Raw genomic sequence first — 19,995 nt, 5'->3', positions numbered from 1 at the left:
GTTGATGCCTAGTATGGAGAAACGCAGCGTCGGGCAGAGCTAGAGGATCAGACGTCACTGGCGTGAGCCGCGGCTGTGTTTTTTCGCTCTGAAGTACCTGCTTTTTGTCCATGTCAGTGTTGCAGTGTTATAATAAAGGAACCTTTATTTTTAAAAGGGACTGCACCATGAAGCCCTCTTTTTTGTTTCCATGACTCATCCTTTGAAAATCCCCATTCCTACTCGCAAACACGGGTCCCACGGAGTATAGTGGAGCCTGGACTTATCGGTGGAGGAAAGGATCCGGACGGACGTTTGAAACTGCCGCCCTTGCCTGAGTGTTCCCTTCTGTCTGTGCCCATTAGACCTCCGTAATAGGGGTCCTACGGTTCTGGTAAGTAGCCATCCGGTATTTCTTATTATCCCTTGGCTATCCTGTGGGACTATATTCAGAAAAGGATCTATTGGGGTTTTCCATTTAAAATCTACTTCTAATGGACTCTATAGAATACTTTATGGACTTTTTCCTGTGTCTTTGTTAGCACAGTTCTTTCTTTTTCAGCACAGGTTTAATTTATATTAATTCATATTTCAGCACAGGTTCAATTTATGTTAATTTATTTTGAAATGTTTTGCTTGTTTTTTGCTGTTTTTTTGTTCTCATTTATTTATTTATTTTTGGTCCTCATTTGCTTGAGTTGGGTTAATGGTGCACACATTGCACGGATTTGTGTTCTTTTGTACACATTTGTACTTTTTTTCTTTTGGTTGCGCATCTATTTCTAACTTTACACATACTTCCAAAGCTGAATATTCCATTTTTTTTGGAGATTGCAGCAACATCACATATTATTAAACTGCATCAACTGCATATTTTTATATATATTGATTTTCATTAGTATCTATTGGGGGTAGCCCGGATTGTCCACGTTACACTTTATACACCACCACAATGAATTTGAAATGAAACAAACAAGATGTGCTTTAACTGCAGACTTTCAGCTTTAATTTGAGGGTATTTACATCCAAATCAGGTGAACGGTGTAGGAATTACAACAGTTTGTATATGTGCCTCCCACTTTTTAAGGGACCAAAAGTAATGGGACAATTGGCTGCTCAGCTGTTCTATGGCCAGGTGTGTGTTATTCCCTCATTATCCCATTTACAAGGATCAGATAAAAGGTCCAGAGTTCATTTTAAGTGTGCTATTTGCATTTGGATTCTTTTGCTGTCAACTCTCAATATGAGATCCAAAGAGCTGTCACTATCAGTGAAGCAAGCCATCATTAGGCTGAAAAAACAAAACAAACACATCAGAGAGATAGCAAAAACATTAGGTGTGGCCAAATCAACTGTTTGAAACATCCTTAAAAAGAAATAACGCACCCGTGAGCTCAGCAACACCAAAAGACCAGGAAGACCACGGAAAACAACTGTGGTGGATGACCAAAGAATTTTTTCCCTGGTGAAGAAAACACCCTTCACAACAGTTGGCCAGATCAAGAACACTGTCCAGGAGGTAGGTGTATGTGTGTCAAAGTCAACAATCAAGAGAAGACTTCACCAGACTTCAGTGAATACAGAGGGTTCAGCACAAGATGTAAACCATTGGTGAGCCTCAAAAACAGGAAGGCCAGATTAAAGTTTTCCAAACAACATCTAAAAAAGCCTTCACAGTTCTGGAACAACATCCTATGGACAGATGAGACCAAGATCATCTTGTACCAGAGTGATGGGAAGAGAAGAGTATGGAGAAGGAAAGGAACTGCTCATGATCCAAAGTGTACCACCTCATCAGTGAAGCATTGTGGTGGTAGTATCATGGCGTGGGCATGTATGGCTGCCAATGGAACTGGTTCTCTTGTATTTATTGATGATGTGACTGCTGACAAAAGCAGCAGGATGAATTCCGAAGTGTTTCGGGCAATATTATCTGCTCATATTCAGCAAAATGCTTCAGAACTCATTGGACGGCGCTTCACAGTGCAGATGGACAATGACCCGAAGCATACTGCGAAAGCAACCAAAGAGTTTTTTAAGGGAAAGAAGTGGAATGTTATGCAATGGCCAAGTCAATCACCTGACCTGAATACGATTGAGCATGCATTTCACTTGCTGAAGACAAAACTGAAGGGAAAATGCCCCAAGAACAAGCAGGAACTGAAGACAGTTGCAGTAGAGACCTGGCAGAGCATCACCAGGGATGAAACCCAGCGTCTGGTGATGTCTATACGTTCCAGACTTCAGGCTGTAATTGACTGCAAAGGATTTGCAACCAAGTATTAAAAAGTAAAAGTTTGATGGATGATTGTTAATCTGTCCCATTACTTTTGGTCCCTTAAAAAGTGGGAGGCACATATACAAACTGTTGTAATTCCTACAGCGTTCACCTGATTTGGATGGAAATACCCTCAAATTAATTAAATTACATCTTGCTTGTTTCATTTCAAATCCATTGTGGTGGTGTATAGAGCCAGAAAGATTAGAATTGTGTCGATGTCCCAATATTTATGGACCTGACTGTAAATATATCCCATAGCTTGTATAATCTATAACTTTTGCGCAAACCAATCAATGTACATTTATTGGGATTTATTTTTTTATTTTTTACCAAAGACATGAAGCAGAATACATGTTGGAATAAATTGATTAGGAAATTTGATGTTTTACATTTTTTTTGGATGTTTTATAGCAGAAAGTAAAAAATATAGATTTTTTTTCTTCAAAATTATCAGTCTTTTTTTTTTGTTTGTTTATAGTAAAAAAAAATAAAAACTGCAGAGGTGATCAAATACCACCAAAAGAAATTTCTATTTGTGGGAAAAAAAGGACGTCAATTTTATTTGGGAACAGCGTCGCACGACCGCGCAATTGTCAGTTAAAGTAATGTAGTGCCATATAGCAAAAAATGGCTTGGTCATGAAGGGGGTAAATCTTCCGGAGGTCAAGTGGTTAAACCTCACTAGAACCCGGGTTTAGGCTTTAACAGAGCAAAAACAGGAAAAATTGGAGAAATAGGTTGTTAGTGGTTTGTATGCCCTTTAGAATGGCGGATTTATGAAATGTTAATGAATTTCTTCTGAGGTAATGGGAGCCGGGTATGTGCTCTAAATAGACAGCGCTATCACAGGCTCTGCCTCCCATCCTGCAGGGGGCACGTCACCCCTCCCCCACCATGCCAGCACTTGGCATACAGCAGGATTATCTATATTTATCTTGTACTCCTTTCTTGTATATATTAAACTACATTACTGAAGCCCTGGCCCTAAAATGAAGGGGGGCCACATCTCCCTTTTTATCTAATAAAGGGTTTCTCAAGGGGGAGGAGCTGTTCTGGGTGGTCAATGTGGATGGTGAAGCAGCCTGAGACAAGTCACCCTGACCTTATCAAACATGAACAGATCGGTGAAATGGGCCATTTATTGATACCTAGGGAACATCAAAGCCTAAGTTTAGTTACATTGTCTAAAAAAAAAAAAAAAAAAATTAAATCAGCACAAGGGATGATATTTACATTCCACAAGCAGTGTCCCTGGTACTGGTTGCTGCTGTATATGTTGAAGTCTTCAATCTTCTGCCCTAACCTCCCCCCTCGTGTCAGTAAATGTCCAGCAGTGTTGCAGGGGTTAACACAGCCACTGGACCTATCATAAGCCCTCATCAAGAGTGCCAACTATGCTTGCCCTTCCCCACTCCCCCCCCTCCAATCATAGAAGCTGTACTATAGCTTCCATGAATGAAAAGCGCTCTATGAATGGAAGGAAAGGATGAAGGAAAGAAAGATCTACCTCCTCCATTCATAGAGCATTTTCATTGATGGAAGCTGTGGTAGCACTTTTATGAATGGAGAAGGAGGGAAGGGGGGGGGCAGAAAGGGTGGGCAGTCCTGAGGAGAGATTATGGCGGGTCCAGTGGCTGGAGAGCAGAGGATGGAAGATTTCCATAGACAGCAGACACCAGCACAAGGGACACTTCTCACGAATGGAAGTACCGTCCCTTGTGCTGATTAAAAGAGAAGTAAAGGTTTTGGGTTCTTTCCATATTTATACTTACCTAGGTGGATGAAGCATCGGTCCCCCGGTGCCTCTACACTGAGATATAAACTAAAATTGTGCGCTAGCATGAATATAACATATAATGTGTTTCTGCAATTGAGAAGCTCCTTGGGGTAATACCCAGAGCTATAGCATGTTTAAATCCCAGTGCAGAGAGATAACAAAACAAAAAGATTATAAAACATATCATATCTCAATAAAAAATTAGTAGAAAAAAAGTAAAGTTCTAAGCATGCGATTGGACCCCCAATCGCTGGAAAGACACCACATTCAGTCCATGAAAGACAAGTTGGTAAAAAACAAAGTATGTGAAGAGGAAAAGCCGTTCCTTTGGTGTGTCACATCAGGGTAGAAAAGTGAGAGATGCAGAAAAAACACTTCCAAGTCACTGATAGTTGCGGGAGAGGAGTAATGGATGTACCCTTACCCCACTTGTTGGACCTCCTCTGTGGCGAGGTCATACGAGCTTGCAGATATAACCCTCTGCAGGGACAGATGGATATCGATGTCCGGGTCTTGTTTACGAGCACCACCAACTTTAAGCTAATCTTACTGCTGCAGCATCAGGGGGGAGACTCATGATTCAGAGGATCCTCCTCTACTGCCACTTCCAGCAATGTCTCCTCTCTACTTCCTCCCGACTCACCTCTCACCCGGAACTTCCTGTGTGTGGATGAAGCATCGTACCCCCCGTGCCTCACAACTGAGAACTGAGCGATCGAACACCACTGATGGCTCAGTTCTCACAGCTCCCCGAGCAGAGAGCTGCTGACTGTCAATCATCAGCTCTCCACTCTGCTCCTCCTCACTCATTGGAGCGCTGAGCTGTGGTGAGGGCGGGAACGGCCATCTCAGACTCTCAGCAACTCGCTGATAGACTGAGACGGGTGTCAGTCCAGGCACCTGGCGGATCCAGACTTTATTGTCGTGATGACGACAATTCCTGTAACGTCACAGGAGTGCAAAACGAATTGCACTTCTGTGATCCATAAGAGAAGCCCAGCCAAACGAGCTCAGGCAGGTATGCCTGGAGGGAGCCCACCCCTCCTTAAATGTACAGGGATGCACAGGACACCCAGCAGGGGCACAAGAAGAGCTGGGGTGCCTTGATGTGGCCACTGCAGCTTACACATACAATGCATCCGGAAAGTATTCACAGCGCTTCACTTTTTCCACATTTTGTAATGTTGCAGCCTTATTCCAAAATTGATTAAATTCAGAATTTTCCTCAAAACTCTACAAAGAATCCCCCATAATGACAACGTGAAAGAAGTTTGTTTGAAATCTTTGCAAATGTATTAGAAATAAAGAAGGAAAAAAATCCCAAGTACATAAGTATCACAGACTCCTCCCATGTACATAAGTATCACAGACTCCTCCCATGTACATAAGTATCACAGACCCCTCCCATGTACATAAGTATCACAGACTCCTCCCATGTACATAAGTATCACAGACCCCTCCCATGTACATAAGTATCACAGACTCCTCCCATGTACATAAGTATCACAGACCCCTCCCATGTACATAAGTATCACAGACTCCTCCCATGTACATAAGTATCACAGACTCCTCCCATGTACATAAGTATCACTGGCTCCTCCCATGTACATAAGTATCATTGGCTCCTCCCATGTACATAAGTATCACATACTCCTCCCATGTACATAAGTATCACATACTTCTCCCATGTACATAAGTATCACAGACTCCTCCCATGTACATACGTATCACAGACTCCTCCCATGTACATAAGTATCACAGACTCCTCCCATGTACATAAGTATCACAGGCTCCTCCCATGTACATAAGTATCACAGCCTTTGCCATGACACTCAACACTGAGCTCGGGTGCATCCTGTTTCCACTGATCATCCTTGAGATATTTCTACAACTTAATTGGAGTCCACCTGTGGTAAATTAAGTTGATTGGACATGATTTGGAAAGGCACACACCTGTCTATATAAGGTCCCACAGGTAACAGTGCATGTCAGAGCACAAACCAAGCCATGAAGTCCAAGGAATTGTCTGTAGACCTCCGAGACAGGATTGCATGGAGGCATAGATCTGGGGAAGGGTACAGAAACACTTCTGCAGCGTTGAAGGTCCCAATGAGCACAGTGGCCTCCATCATCCATAAATGGAAGAAGTTTTGAACCACCAGGACTCTTCCTAGAGTGGGCCACGCGGCCAAACTGAGCAATCGGGGAGAAGGACCTTAGTCAGGGAGGTGACCAAGAACCCGATGGTCACTCTGACAGAGCTCCAGCGTTTCTCTGTGTAGAGAGGAGAAACTTCTAGAAGAAAAACCATCTCTGCAGCACTCCACCAATCAGTCCTGCAGTGGCGGCCCGTGCATTGTGGGTGCACGGGCACCGCCCCCCCCATCCTTGTGCCTGGCCCCATTCAGGACGGCGGATGCATGGATTCCTATGGCGGGGGCGGGAGGAGGTGGTACTTTTTGAAGCACCTGATTAGAGCCAGAGGCTCTAATAGGCTTCAAAATAGGGTGGGCTTGGGGCGCAGAGCATGCACCCTGATCCCACGAAATTGTGTGACAATAGCGAATTAGTTTTCGCTATTTTTACACTAACCTTCCTCCCCGCCAATCAGGAGGCAAGGCATCAGACCTGCTTCCCGTTTAGCCAAAGCGCCAGGCCACCCTATTGGATGCCTGGTGCTTAGGAAGAGGAGCGGAGGAGACACACACAGGAGCGGAGGTCCCTGCCACTCTGGTGCACTTGGAAAGGAGCAGCAGCGTTAAGTGCCAGGGGGTCTGTCAGAGCCGCACGCGCATTGGGGGGGGGTTGGGGGTGCTGCCAGAGCCGCGAGAGGTCGGTGGGCACAGTGACTGTATTTGGTGGGCACAGTGGCTGCATATGATGGGCACAGTGACTGTATTTGGTGGGCACAGTGGCTGCATATGATGGGCATGGTGACTGTATTTGGTGGGCACAGTGGCTGCATATGCTGAACACAGTGGCTGCATATGATGGGCACAGTGACTGTATTTGGTGGGCCTAGTGGCTGCACATGATGGGCACAGTGGCTGTATTTGGTGGGCACAGTGGCTGCACATGATGGGCACAGTGACTGTATTTGGTGGGCACAGTGGCTGCACATGATGGGCACAGTGGCTGTATTTGGTGGGCACAGTGGCTGCATATGATGGGCACAGGGGCTGCATTTGAAGGCAAAGTGGCTGCATTTGATGGGCACAGTGGCTGCATATGATGGGCACAGTGGCTGCATTTGATAGGCACAGTGGCTGCCTATGATGGGCACAGTGGCTGCATTTGATGGGCACAGTGACTGCATTTGATGGGCACAGTGGCTGCATATGATGGGCACAGTGGCTGCATTTGATGGCACAGTGGCTGTATTTGATGGGCACAGTGGCTGCATTTGACGGGCACAGTGGCTGCATTTGATGGGCACAGTGGCTGCATATGATGGGCACAGTGGCTGCATTTGATGGGCACAGTGGCTGCATATGATGGGCACAGTGGCTGCATATGATGGGCACAGTGACTATTTGGTGGGCACAGTGGCTGCATATGATGGGCATGGTGACTGTATTTGGTGGGCACAGTGGCTGCATATGCTGAACACAGTGGCTGCATATGATGGGCACAGTGACTGTATTTGGTGGGCACAGTGGCTGCACATGATGGGCACAGTGGCTGTATTTGGTGGGCACAGTGGCTGCACATGATGGGCACAGTGACTGTATTTGGTGGGCACAGTGGCTGCACATGATGGGCACAGTGGCTGTATTTGGTGGGCACAGTGGCTGCATATGATGGGCACAGGGGCTGCATTTGAAGGCAAAGTGGCTGTATTTGATGGGCACAGTGGCTGCATTTGATGGGCACAGTGGCTGCATATGATGGGCACAGTGGCTGCATTTGATAGGCACAGTGGCTGCATATGATGGGCACAGTGGCTGCATTTGATGGGCACAGTGGCTGCATTTGATGGGCACAGTGGCTGCATATGATGTGCACAGTGGCTGCATTTGATCGCACAGTGGCTGTATTTGATGGGCACAGTGGCTGCATTTGATGGGCACAGTGGCTGCATTTGATGGGCACAGTGGCTGCATATGATGGGCACAGTGGCTGCATTTGATGGGCACAGTGGCTGCATATGATGGGCACAGTGGCTGTATTTGATGGGCACAGTGGCTACATTTGATGGGCACGGTGGCTGCATATGATGGGCACAGTGGCTGCATTTGATGGGCAAAGTGGCTGAATTTGATAGGCACAGTGAGGCTGCAATTGATGTTTTTTTTAAAGTGTTTTTTAGAATTTTTCAGTTTGTTTGCACCCCCCCAAAACATTTTGAGCACCAGCCGCCACTGCAGTCCTGTATGGTAGAGTGGCCAGATGGAAGCCACTCCTCCAGTAAAAGGCACATGACAATCCGCCTGGAGTTTGCCAAAAATGCACCTGAAGGACTCTCAGACCATGAGAAACAAAATTCTCTGGTCTGATGAAAAGATTGAACTCTTTGGCCTGAATGGCAAGCGTCATGTCTGGAGGAAACCAGGCCCCGCTCATCATCCTGACCAATACCATCCCTACAGTGAAGCATGGTGGTGACAGCATCGTGCTGTGGGGATGTTTTTCAGCGGCAAGAACTGGGAGACTAGTCAGGATGGAGGGAAAGATGAATGCAGCAATGTACAGAGACATTCTTGATGAAAACCTGCTCCAGAGCGCTCTGGACCTGAGACTGGGGCGAAGGTTCATCTTCCAAGACAACGACCCTAAGCACACAGCCAAGATAACAAAGGAGTGGCTACGGGACAACTCTGTGAATGTCCTTGAGTGGCCCAGCCAGAGCCCAGACTTGAACCCAATTGAACATCTCTGAAGAGTTCTAAAAATGGCCGTACACCGATGCTCCCCCTCCAACCTGATGGAGCTTGAGAGGTCCTGCAAAGAAGTGTAGCACACTCTACCAGTAGGTAGGTGCTAGTAAGGGTTATATTAGTAGGGTTTGTTCAGCACAGGCAAATTTAGGCAGGCTTATGCTGCAAGCTAGGCCTGTCTGTTTTGATCTGGGGGCTGGGAGTGGTCAGAGTAGCAGTGGGTGTGATCACATGTGCTCCAGTTCTGAGGCGCCTCCCCTGCTTCCAGGGAGAATGTTCTGGAAGAGAGGCTGGGTCAAGAGCTGGAGTGGCAGGCAGCTCATGTGGGAGCACTGACCAATACCTATCTGGCGTTGGCAGGGGGTGGGTCTCTTTATGAGCTGAGGTCACATGCCACTGAGGAGGAGAAGGTGGCTGGTTGAAGTGAGGAATGGAGTGCTAGACAGCCGCAGGAGGACACCCCCATCTGGGGGGGTGTACCGATCGTAGGAGGAGGCCCGGGGAGAGCTGTGAAGGAATATTGCCTCTACACGGTCATTGGCAATGTCTCTGTCACCACACAGTCAGTGGCCGGGAACTCCTGGACCACTCCATGGTCCAGACAAGTTCCTCATCAAAGACTCAGGGCTGGAAGGTCGGTGAGTGTTACCACAGTGGATGGCTGGAGGTGCCAGGGAATCTGTGAGGGAACTCTGCTTCTACACGGTCATTAGCAGAGTCTTCATCATGCACACGCTGGATGGTGGGGAGTCCTGGATCAAAGAAGAGACTGTGGGGATCTGTGTGAAATCAGTGTGGCCGAAGGGCACATGGTTTGCAAGTTGGGCAGGCTGGGAGCAGCAGTCCATTTCCTAGAAGACAGGCTTTTAACCTGCTAGGCCTCCGGGGAGAGGTTCTGCAGGCCTCAGACCTAGTAGCAGCGAGCCACCAGAGCCAGTATAGGGGCTTATTCAGAGTGAGTTCATACTACCCAGTAGAAGAGGATGTGTCATACTTCAATTAGCAAATACAAGTTTGTGCAAGAGGAATCAAGTTTGCACAGGAGGAAGCAAGTTCTGGGCAGGAGGTGAAGAGATCTAAGACCATTGCTTTTACATGGTCAAAAGTGATGTTTCTGTCCTTTACATGGTGACAGATGGAGAATTCTTATGTCGCGTACACATGAGCGGACTTTACGGCAGACTTTGTCCGGCGTACTTTTCGACGGACTTTACAACGGACTTTCCGAATGAAGGGACTTGCCTACACACAATCAACCAAAGTGCGACGGATTTGTACGTGCTGACGTATAATAATACAGGATTTATATAGCGCTGACAGTTTACGCAGCGCTTTACAACATTAGGGCAGACAGTACAAGTACAATACAATTCAATACAGGAGGAATCAGAGGGCCCTGCTCGTTAGAGCTTACAATCTAGGACGTATGACCAGACTAAAACAAGGAAGTTCATAGCCAGTAGCCAATAGCTGCCCTAGCGTCAGTTTTTGTCCGTCAGACTAGCATACAGAAGAGCGGACATTTCGACCGGACTCGAGTCCGTCGGACAGATTTGAAACACGTTTCAAATCTAAGTCCGTCAAACTTTTGAGAAAACAAAGTCCGCTGGAGCCCACACACGATCAAATTATCCGACGGACTCTGGTACGCCGGACCAAGTATGCCGGAAAGTCCGCTCGTGTGTATGCGGCATTAGAGGAGTAACAGTCTGCATGGAGATGCAGAAGAAGATTTATACCTAGTCTAACATGCACATTCAATCTTCAGGCTCTAACTTTATTCAAAGTGTACTAAAATCCTTAAATACGATGACAATGATTAATTCTCTGGGCATCCCATATCCCTATCCCTATCCAAGCTGTACCCCCCAATAAAACAACAAAAACAAAGCTCGCAAAAGTCTGTTCATTCTCTGGAAAGGATGTGCGAAGTCTGGCAGTGGGGTGATTTGGCGGATTGTTTGTCAGTAGTGCTAACACCATGGCTACAGAAAAATGGGAGAAACTGCCCAAAAATAGGTGTGCAAAGCTTGTAGCATCACACTCAAAAAGACTTGAGACTGTAATTGGTGCCAAAGGAACTTCATCAAAGTATTGAGCAAAGGCTGTGATACTTATTTACATGGAAGGAGACTGTGATACTTATGTACATGGGAGGAGCCTTGAATACTGATGTACATGGGAGGAGTCTGTGATACTGATGTACATGGGAGTAGTCTGTGATACTTATGTACATGGGAGGAGTCTGTGATACTTATGTACATGGGATTTTTTTTAATTCTTAACCACTTAAAGTGGAGTTCCACCCAAAAGTGGAACTTCCACTCATCAGATTCCTCCCCCCCTCCGGTGACACAGTTGGCACCTTTCAGGGGGGAGGGGGGTACAGATACCTGTATATTACAGATATCTGTACCCACTTCCGGCATAGATAGCCGCAGAATCTGCGGTTATTTACGCCACTTCCTGCTCCCTCCCCGCTGCCTGCTGGGAAACACACAGGTCCCAGAGGCAGCAGGGACCATCCGTATTGCGCTGCGCGACTCGCGCATGCGCAGTAGGGAACCGGGAAGTGAAGCCGCACGGCTTCACTTCCTGATTCCCTTACCGAAGATGGAGGCGGCAGCACCCGAGGACGGAGAGACGCTTCGGCCTCGGGTGCCGACATCGCGGGCGCCCTGGACAGGTAAGTGTCCATGTTTTAAAAGTCAGCAGCTGCAGTATTTGTAGCTGCTGACTTTTAAAAAAAAATTTTTCGGCGGCGCTCCGCTTTAAGGACCGGGCCTATTTTTCAGACTTATTATATTATATATTATATTATATTATTATATGTAGTTATTTACAAGTTAAACATTTTTTTTTGCTAGAAAATTACTTAGAACCCTCAAACATTATATATATATTTTTCTAACACCCTAGAGAATAAAATGGCGGTGGTTTGCAATACTTTCTGGTACATCGTATTTGTGCAGCAGTCTTACAAGCGCACTTTTTTTTGGAAAGAATACACTTTTTTGAATGAAAAAATAACTCAACATTAACCACTTGCCACCCACCATATAGCAAAATGACGGCGGCAAAGTGGTTTCGATATCCTGACCGGACGTCATATGACGTGCCAGGATATCAAGCCACTGCGCGTCCCCGGGGGTGCACATCGCGGTGATCGTTGTTGAGGTGTGTCAGTCTGATGGAGACTCTTTACCACGTGATCAGCCGTGTCCAATCACTGCTGATCACAGTGTAAACAGGAAGAGCCGTTGATTGGCTTTTCCTCACTCACTACTTTCAGACGCGAGTAGAGGAGAGCTGATCAGTGCTCCTCTGACAGGGGGGGTCTCTGCTGAATGATTTTTTTTTTTTTGTTTATAGGTGATCAAATACCACCAAAAGAAAGTTCTATTTGTGGGAAAAAAAGGACATCAATTTTATTTGGGTACAACGTCGCATGACCGCTCAATTGTCAGTTAAAGTAACGCAGTGCCTTATCACAAAAAATGGCCTGGTCATGAAGGGGGATAAAACCTTCCAGAGCTGAAGAGGTTAAACCCTAATGGTGGTGATAATCACATATTCTGATTGATCTGCTTCAATAGAAATAATCGATCTATAGATGACAACCCATTCAATCAATATGATACATCTGGGGAAGTGGATTTCAATGGAAAGCATACAATCATAATCATTAATAAATGCATTTCTGTTTCCATGTTGTAATCCCATAATCTGATTGGTCACAATAGTAGAGTGGGAGTGGTTTAGATCCCTCTGACAAGTCTTTATCACTGTCTGGGGTCCCCATAGTGGAGATTTAGCCCTCACTTCCTCCGGGGTCAGAAAGGCAGGAAGTGAGCAGAATCTCTCCCATAGCAATAAATAAGGGGAAAAGGAGCATCTACTCTACACACAGCAGCCATCTTGGATTGCAGAGTCTCTTTCCAGGGATAAATGTTTTTGGGGACCACTAGGATTCCCCCAAATGGTTACAAGGGAACCCATACTGAGAGAAATATGTAGGCTGCCATTGCTGATCGCTTTCTGAAAATGCTATACTCCTGGCTGGCTCTGGCTCTGGCTTCCATGCTTTCTGCATCACTGCATGTTCATTTAGAACTTCTTCCCAATCAGTGATGGAGAACGGACAGAAAGCAATAGATCAGACTGAGAGCCAGGCAACGAGTAGATTCCGTCTCTGTATTCTCCCATAATAAACAATCCAGGGGCTTTACAAGACACCCCCCCACCACCACTACCCTCAGAGCAAATACTCTAATTTCGTTACTCAACCTCTGATTGGTTGCTATTGGTTACATGTATGTATACTTGTTCTAGAGAACATAGGGCCCTATACATGAGATGTCAGCTAAAAAGGTAAACAACCTTGTTGTCATAGCAACCATTTTGTTTACAAACCTGAGCTGTAAAAAAAAGCATCCTCCCGCTGTCTATTTTACATCTCAGATGTGTAAACAAACCGTATGCTGTGGCAACAAGGTTTTTATATATATATATAAAAAAAACAAAAAAACATAAGGGCCCTCTACATGAGAGATCAGCTAGAAAGGTAAACAACACTGTTGCCATAGCTAGCAGTTTGTTCACTTGTTTACAAACCAAAAAGGTTTGTCAGCTAAAAGGTAAACAAGCTTATTGTCATAGCAACCATGTTGTTTACTTGTTTACAAACCTGAGCTGTAAAAAAAAAGAAACACATCCTCCCGCTGTCTGTTTTACAGCTCAGGTTTGTAAAAAAGTAAAAAAAACGGTTGCTATGACAGCAACCTTGTTTACCTTTTAGCTGGTAACAAACACCATGCATTACATCATGAAATCAATATCCAGATTTGTTATAAATGTGAAAAAAACCCCCAAAAAACAGTCCTTGAAAATGTTCATCCACAAAATTCTGTGTTATTGTATTTATCAAACGTCATCCCATCCCCCGTGCTTTTATAGAAGTGATCCTTAAAATTCAATATAAAAAGTGCTCCCCCAACAGTGATGGTGCTAATGCTCCTCCCTCCAGAACCCTGAGGACCTCTGGGCCAATCACAGGTTATTCTATCACCAAGAACCAACAAATCAGCATTTCTTCATCCAATAGATTTATTCTCCCCTCAATGGATTTCCACCAATCACCCAAAAAGGAAATGACAAGGTCATCGTACAATGCGCTTTTATTAATAAATCCCCTTTAGAAGCTCCTCCCACAATCTATATGCTTCCACATTCCAGTGCCCAGACATCCATCCATCAGCAGATTACTATCCATTAATATCCTCCAAGTAGTTCCCCTAGCACCGCCATTCCTCCCACCATCTTCCCTCTCTATACAAACTATTCTCTTTTCACTCTCATTTCTCTCGTTTGGCTTTTTAATAAAATTACATTTAAATATAAAATTGCCCAATGAATAACTGCTTGTCTTTGACAGACTAAGATGTTCCTACGAGTCCAGCTTAATCCACATGCAGTGCAGCATAGGAGCTGTTACATTGTACAGAAACATACAACAAGAAGCTGCAGTCCCACCACAAGTTAGAGGAATTAAGTGGTTAGCTCTTCTGCCTGGCAGCACCGGGGTCAATGCTTCAATTCCCAACCACAGCGCCACCTGCCTGGAGTTTGCATGTTCTCCTTGCACCTGCGTGGGTTTCCTCCGGGTACTCTGGTTTCCTCCCACACTACAAAGACATGCTGGGAGGTACATTGACCCTAGTATGTGTATGAATGTGAGTTAGGGTGCTTAGATTGTAAGCTCATTGGGGGCAGGGACTGGTGTGACTGTACAATATACAGGATGGAAATAGATGACTGAGCACAGCTGCAATGTCTCCTGAACTGACTGAGCATTATCACATGACCTACCTGTTGGATTGGCTCTGCAGACTCCTCTTCTCCGTTGCTGATACCTGCAGGTTTCCTGCCAATCCCCTGGACAGGTTTGTTGGTGGCAGGGGTCCTCTGGGCTTGTACAGCCCTCTGTGGAGACACCAATTACACAGCGAGACCCTTTATCTCCATTACCCCCCATAACCCAGAAATTGTGGGGAGCCCCCTCTAAGAAAATATGCCCCCCCATTTTCCTTTCGTCTTCTGCAGCTTTGAGAAGGTTTGTGGTTTGCAGGGACTCATCTTAGGAAGGTCCAGTATTCACTGATCAGAGCCATAGACGTTCCCTGTCTGCTTACATTCACAGCACATTTTACAGCTATTCATACTCAGGAGTAAAGGAGAGAAAATACTTTCTTCCAACATTTCCATCCAAAGAAAACATGCGCACTTTACACATGTCTGCCCGCTTCTAAAAAAAAAGTTTTTGTATGGTGGTCACCGATAAAAAATGGAAATATGGAGGAACACGGCGTGCCGTGGTGACAGCTTTCCACCATATCAGTCTCCGGTCACATTTGCACGTTCCGGTAATGCGCACAGAAATGCACATTTCCATGCAATCCCGGAATGTGCAAAAATATGTGCCTCATGCTTGTAGTGCCATTTATCGTAAATGTCCCCCCAAAACGTGAGACCCCAATACAAGAAATGTGGCAAAATGCATGGGAAATAAATCAAAGCAGATCTTCCATTCTATTACTAGAGTAGGACCGACTAATTCAGGGTACTTTGTTGCAGTAAGTGGGCTTAGCACTATATGACCATATAGTGTTACCAAACCCCCGTATTTTTTTAATATGTTCAGGTGTTTTTAACTAGCCTTGCAGGAAATGTGATTCTTGAATGTGTGCACTGTAATATGTTTTGTACTGCTTGCAAGGTCTTATAGCAGCACCATCTTGAATTTAAACACATTGTAGGGTGTGCCCCCCAAATATGTTTTTGAATAAATCAAAGTGGAACGCGCCATGAGCTACTTTGCCACGCTTGTGGGGCATAGGGCAAGGCACTGAAATCAATGGGGGCACTATGCTTGTTGGGTGTTTGTCATCCAGGTGTATGTCAGAGGTGTGACTGGGGTCTTCATCATTTCACAAACTATGGAATGCTGGGAGAGCAGAAATCAGCAAAAATCTCCAACAGTGAAAGGGTTCAAATGACTATCTGAGCACTCAGCCCCCCCCCCCCCAGCCCCATGTATAATGTGCTGCACCCTCTTTTATACCGAGTCCCCACCATCCCCCACATACCAGATAAAAGAGTGAATAGAAATAAAGACAAAATTTTTTTTCATTTACAATACAGTAAGGGGGGACTATAACCCCTGTCAGGTTTTATTTGCCATCTGTGTCACCATTGGGGGGATTTCCCTTCACTTCCTTTCCCATAGACAAAAAAGATGTAAGAGAAATCCTCCCAAAGTGACATCATCCCTGGGTGTCACCAGAACTAGTGTCCCCATTGGAAGTATTCCCCTCTAATTCCTGTTCTGGTGACAAGCCAACATCTGGGATTTTCTTTCACTTTTGTTGGTAATGGTAAATAGAGAGAATGAATCTCCCTAAAGGGGGCACAGACAGCAATAAAAAGCTGACAGGGGTTCTAATCCCTCTCCACTCCATCCAACACCAACAATAAAAATATTTTCCTTTATTTATGATTTAACATATGAGGGAGAAATGGAAAAAAAATGATTTGGCAGTGAAAGGCAGTGAAATGTGTGCGTGGAGGGGAGGGTTTACTTGGTTTGACAGTTAAAGGGTTGAAACAAATGAACAATATAGTTTGGTAGTGAAAGGGTTAAAAACTGAAAGAAAAAAAATTGATTTGGCAGTTGAAGAGAATGAATCTCCCTAAAGGGGGCACAGACAGCAATAAAAACCTGACAGGGGTTCTAATCCCTCTCCACTCCATCCAACGCTAACAATAAATGGGATTTCCTTTAGTTATACTTTAATCACTTGCTTGCTGGGCACTTAAACCCCCCTCCTGTCCAGACCAATTTTCAGCTTTCAGCGCTGATGCACTTTAAATGACAATTGCGCTGTCATGCTACACTGTACTCAAATGAAATTTTTATCATTTTTTTTCCCACAAATAGAGCTTTCTTTTGGTGGTATTTAATCACCTCTGCGGTTTTTATTTTTTGTTAAAAAAATTTAAAAAGACCGAATTTTTGAAAACATTTTTTATATTTTTTTATATTTTGTTATCAAATTTTGCAAACAGGTAATTTTTTTCCTTCATTGATGTACGCTGATGAGGCGGCACTGATGGGCACCGATAGGTGGCAGTGATGGGCACTGATGGATGGCAATAATGGGCACTGATCAGCACTGGTTGGTTACACTGATAGGCGGCACTGCTAGGTGGCACTGATTGGCACCACTGGTGGGCATTGATAGGTGGCACTCATGGGCATTGATAGGTGGCACTGGTGGGCACTGGCAGGTGGCAATGGCAGGTGGCACTGGCAGGGGGTACTGGTGGCACAGATGAGGCAGAATTGCCTCTTCCTCTTCGGGACCAATGTCCCTTGCACATAAGCCGGTGGTCGGCATTTTTTTTCTCCTCACGCTGTCAGCATGAGGAGGAGAAAAAAATGATTACCGAGCTTTTGTTTACATTATGTGATCAGCTGTCATTGGCTGACAGCTGATCACGTGGTAAGGGGCCGGGATTGGCCCCTTACTCGGATCTGTGATCGCCCGAGTCTCAGTGACTCGGTGATTACAGCGCGCGCCCTGCAGGGGGCGTGTGCAAAGGGGGAAATTCAGGTCCGCGCCGTGGCCGTCATTCGGCTATAGCGCGGACACCGAGAGGTTAAAGCGGTGTTCCGGCCGAAATTTTACTTTTTAGAAAAAAATACCCCTATAATCCTCATGAAGCCAGACTGTATCTCTTCCTCTATTCCATGCATGCTGGTTACCCAGCATGCACCTCCAGATCTCGCACATGCTCAGAGCAGCACGAGCAGTGTAATAGGTTGTAGGTCCGGTTTCCATAGCAACAGCAGTGTCAGAGGAAGTTGCCGCCCCTTAGCTATGGAAACCTCTCCTCCCCCTCCAGGAAACAGGAAGATTATAAATCTAGAAATATAAAAAGCTCCTGCAAAAGGTAATTACTTTTTAAAAGATGCTAATTGTAAATGATATCCCTCGTTTCTGTGCAGATTATATATATATATATATATATATATATATATAATCTCTTGTTATTTGTACATATATATATTTGTACAGAAATAAAGCATATCCTTTACAATTAGCATCTTTTAACTACCTCCCACACGGCCACTGCACATAAACGGCCGGGTGGTCCTTTCCTCATTCTGAGTGCACGTTCAGGAACGTCCCTCAGAATGAGTGCTCACAGTGCGGCCACATTCTGTGACCATTCTGATCACAGGATCCAGCTGAGCAGAGATTGGGATATGGGCACTGTGATTGGCCCTCCCGATCACCTGACAGCTGTGTCCAATCACAGCCGTCACAATGTAAACAGAGACGCGTGTCTGTGTGACAGGTCTCCCCGCCGAGCTCAGTGAGAGCTCAGTGTGGGGGGGGGGGGAATCTACAGATCTGTGACAGCTCTCTGTGTGAGGATGATTTTACACAGCTGTTACAGATCGCCCCACAAAGTGCACCAAGCACCACTGATATACCCCTGTCCCTATACACATTTCAGTATCCCAATAAAAAATCTGTCTGTCCCCCATCACTGCCAACACCAAAACACCAAATACACACAGATTTGGGTTATTTTTAACAAAGAAATGTAGCAGCATAATTTTTGGTCAAAATTTATCAACACAAATTACTTATTTGCAAAATGTCATTACAGAAACTAATGCCGCGTACACAAGAGTAGACTTTACGGCAGACTTTGCCTGGCGGACTTTTCGACGGACTTTACGAGGGACTTTCTGAATAAACGGACTTGCCTACACACAATCAACCAAAGTCCGGCGAATTCGTACGTGATGACGTACAACCGGACTAAAATAAGGAAGTTCATAGCCAGTAGCCAATAGCTGCCCTAGCGTGGCTTTTTGTCCGTCGAACTAGCATACAGACGAGCGGACTTTTCGACCAGACTCGAGTCCGTCGGATAGATTTGAAACACGTTTCAAATCTAAGTCCGTCCAACTTTTGAGAAAACAAACTCCGCTGGAGCCCACACACGATCGAATTGTCTGACGAAATCCGTCCGCCGGGCAAAGTCTGCCGTAAAGTCCGCTCGTGTGCACGCGGCATAAGAAAAATGCATTGTTTTGGAAAATTTTCGGTCAGTTTTTATTTGTAGCGTAAAAAATAAAAACCCCAGCGGTGATTAAATACCACCAAAAAAAAGCTCTATTTGTGTGAAAAAAATGATAAAAATTTAATTTGGGTACAGTGTTACATGACCGTACAATTGTCATTCAAAGTGTGACAGCGCTGAAAGCTGAAAATTGGCCTGGGAAGGAAGGGGGTGAAAGTGCCCAGTATTGAAGTGCTTAAAAAAGTAATTACCTTTTGCAGGAGCTGCCCCATATTGCCCCCATCAAAATTACCCCATCATACTGCCCCCATCAAACTTGCCCCATAAAAACTGCACCCATCAAAACTGCCCCCATCAAAAATGCCCCATCAAATTGCCCCCATCATACTGCCTCATCAAAATTGCCCCATCATACTGCCCCCATCAAAATTGCCCCATTAAAACTGCACAATCATACTGCCCCCATCAAAATTGCCCCAATCAAAATTGCCCCATCATACTGCCACCATCAAAATTGCCCATCAAAACTGCCCCATCATACTGCCACCATCAAAATTGCCCCATCATACTGCCCCCATCAAATTGCCCCATCATACTGCCACCATCAAAATTGCCCCATCATACTGCCCCCATCAAAATTGCCCCATCATACTGCCCCATCAAATTTGCCCCCATCATACTGCCCCCATCAAAATTGCCCCATCAAAATTGCCCCATCATACTGCCCCCATCAAAATTGCCCCATCATACTGTCCCATCAAAACTGCCCCCATTAAAATTGCCCCCATCAAAACTGCCCCATCATATTGCCCCCATCAAACCGACCCCATCAAAATTACCCCATCATACTGCCCCCACCAAAACTACCCCATCAAATTGCCCCCATCATACTGCCCCATCAAAATTGCCCCATCATACTGCCA

General features: G+C 45.3%; 1 protein-coding gene across 1 annotated transcript in view; it reads left to right on the top strand.

Annotated features, from left to right (window-relative positions):
• Positions 1–355: 355 nt before the first annotated feature.
• Positions 356–19,995, top strand: part of PPP1R18 (protein phosphatase 1 regulatory subunit 18) — a 101,348-nt gene continuing 81,708 nt past the window's right edge. The window contains exon 1 of the mRNA XM_073598896.1: positions 356–373. The gene's annotated coding sequence lies outside the window, so the exon portion shown is untranslated. The remainder of the gene's footprint in view (positions 374–19,995) is intronic.

This window comes from Aquarana catesbeiana, linkage group LG09 (genome assembly GCF_042186555.1).
Source record: "Aquarana catesbeiana isolate 2022-GZ linkage group LG09, ASM4218655v1, whole genome shotgun sequence".
Classification (NCBI taxonomy): Eukaryota; Metazoa; Chordata; class Amphibia; order Anura; family Ranidae; genus Aquarana; species Aquarana catesbeiana.
The sequence above is the reverse complement of the archived record's forward strand: the minus strand, read 5'-3'. Positions and strand labels throughout refer to the sequence as shown.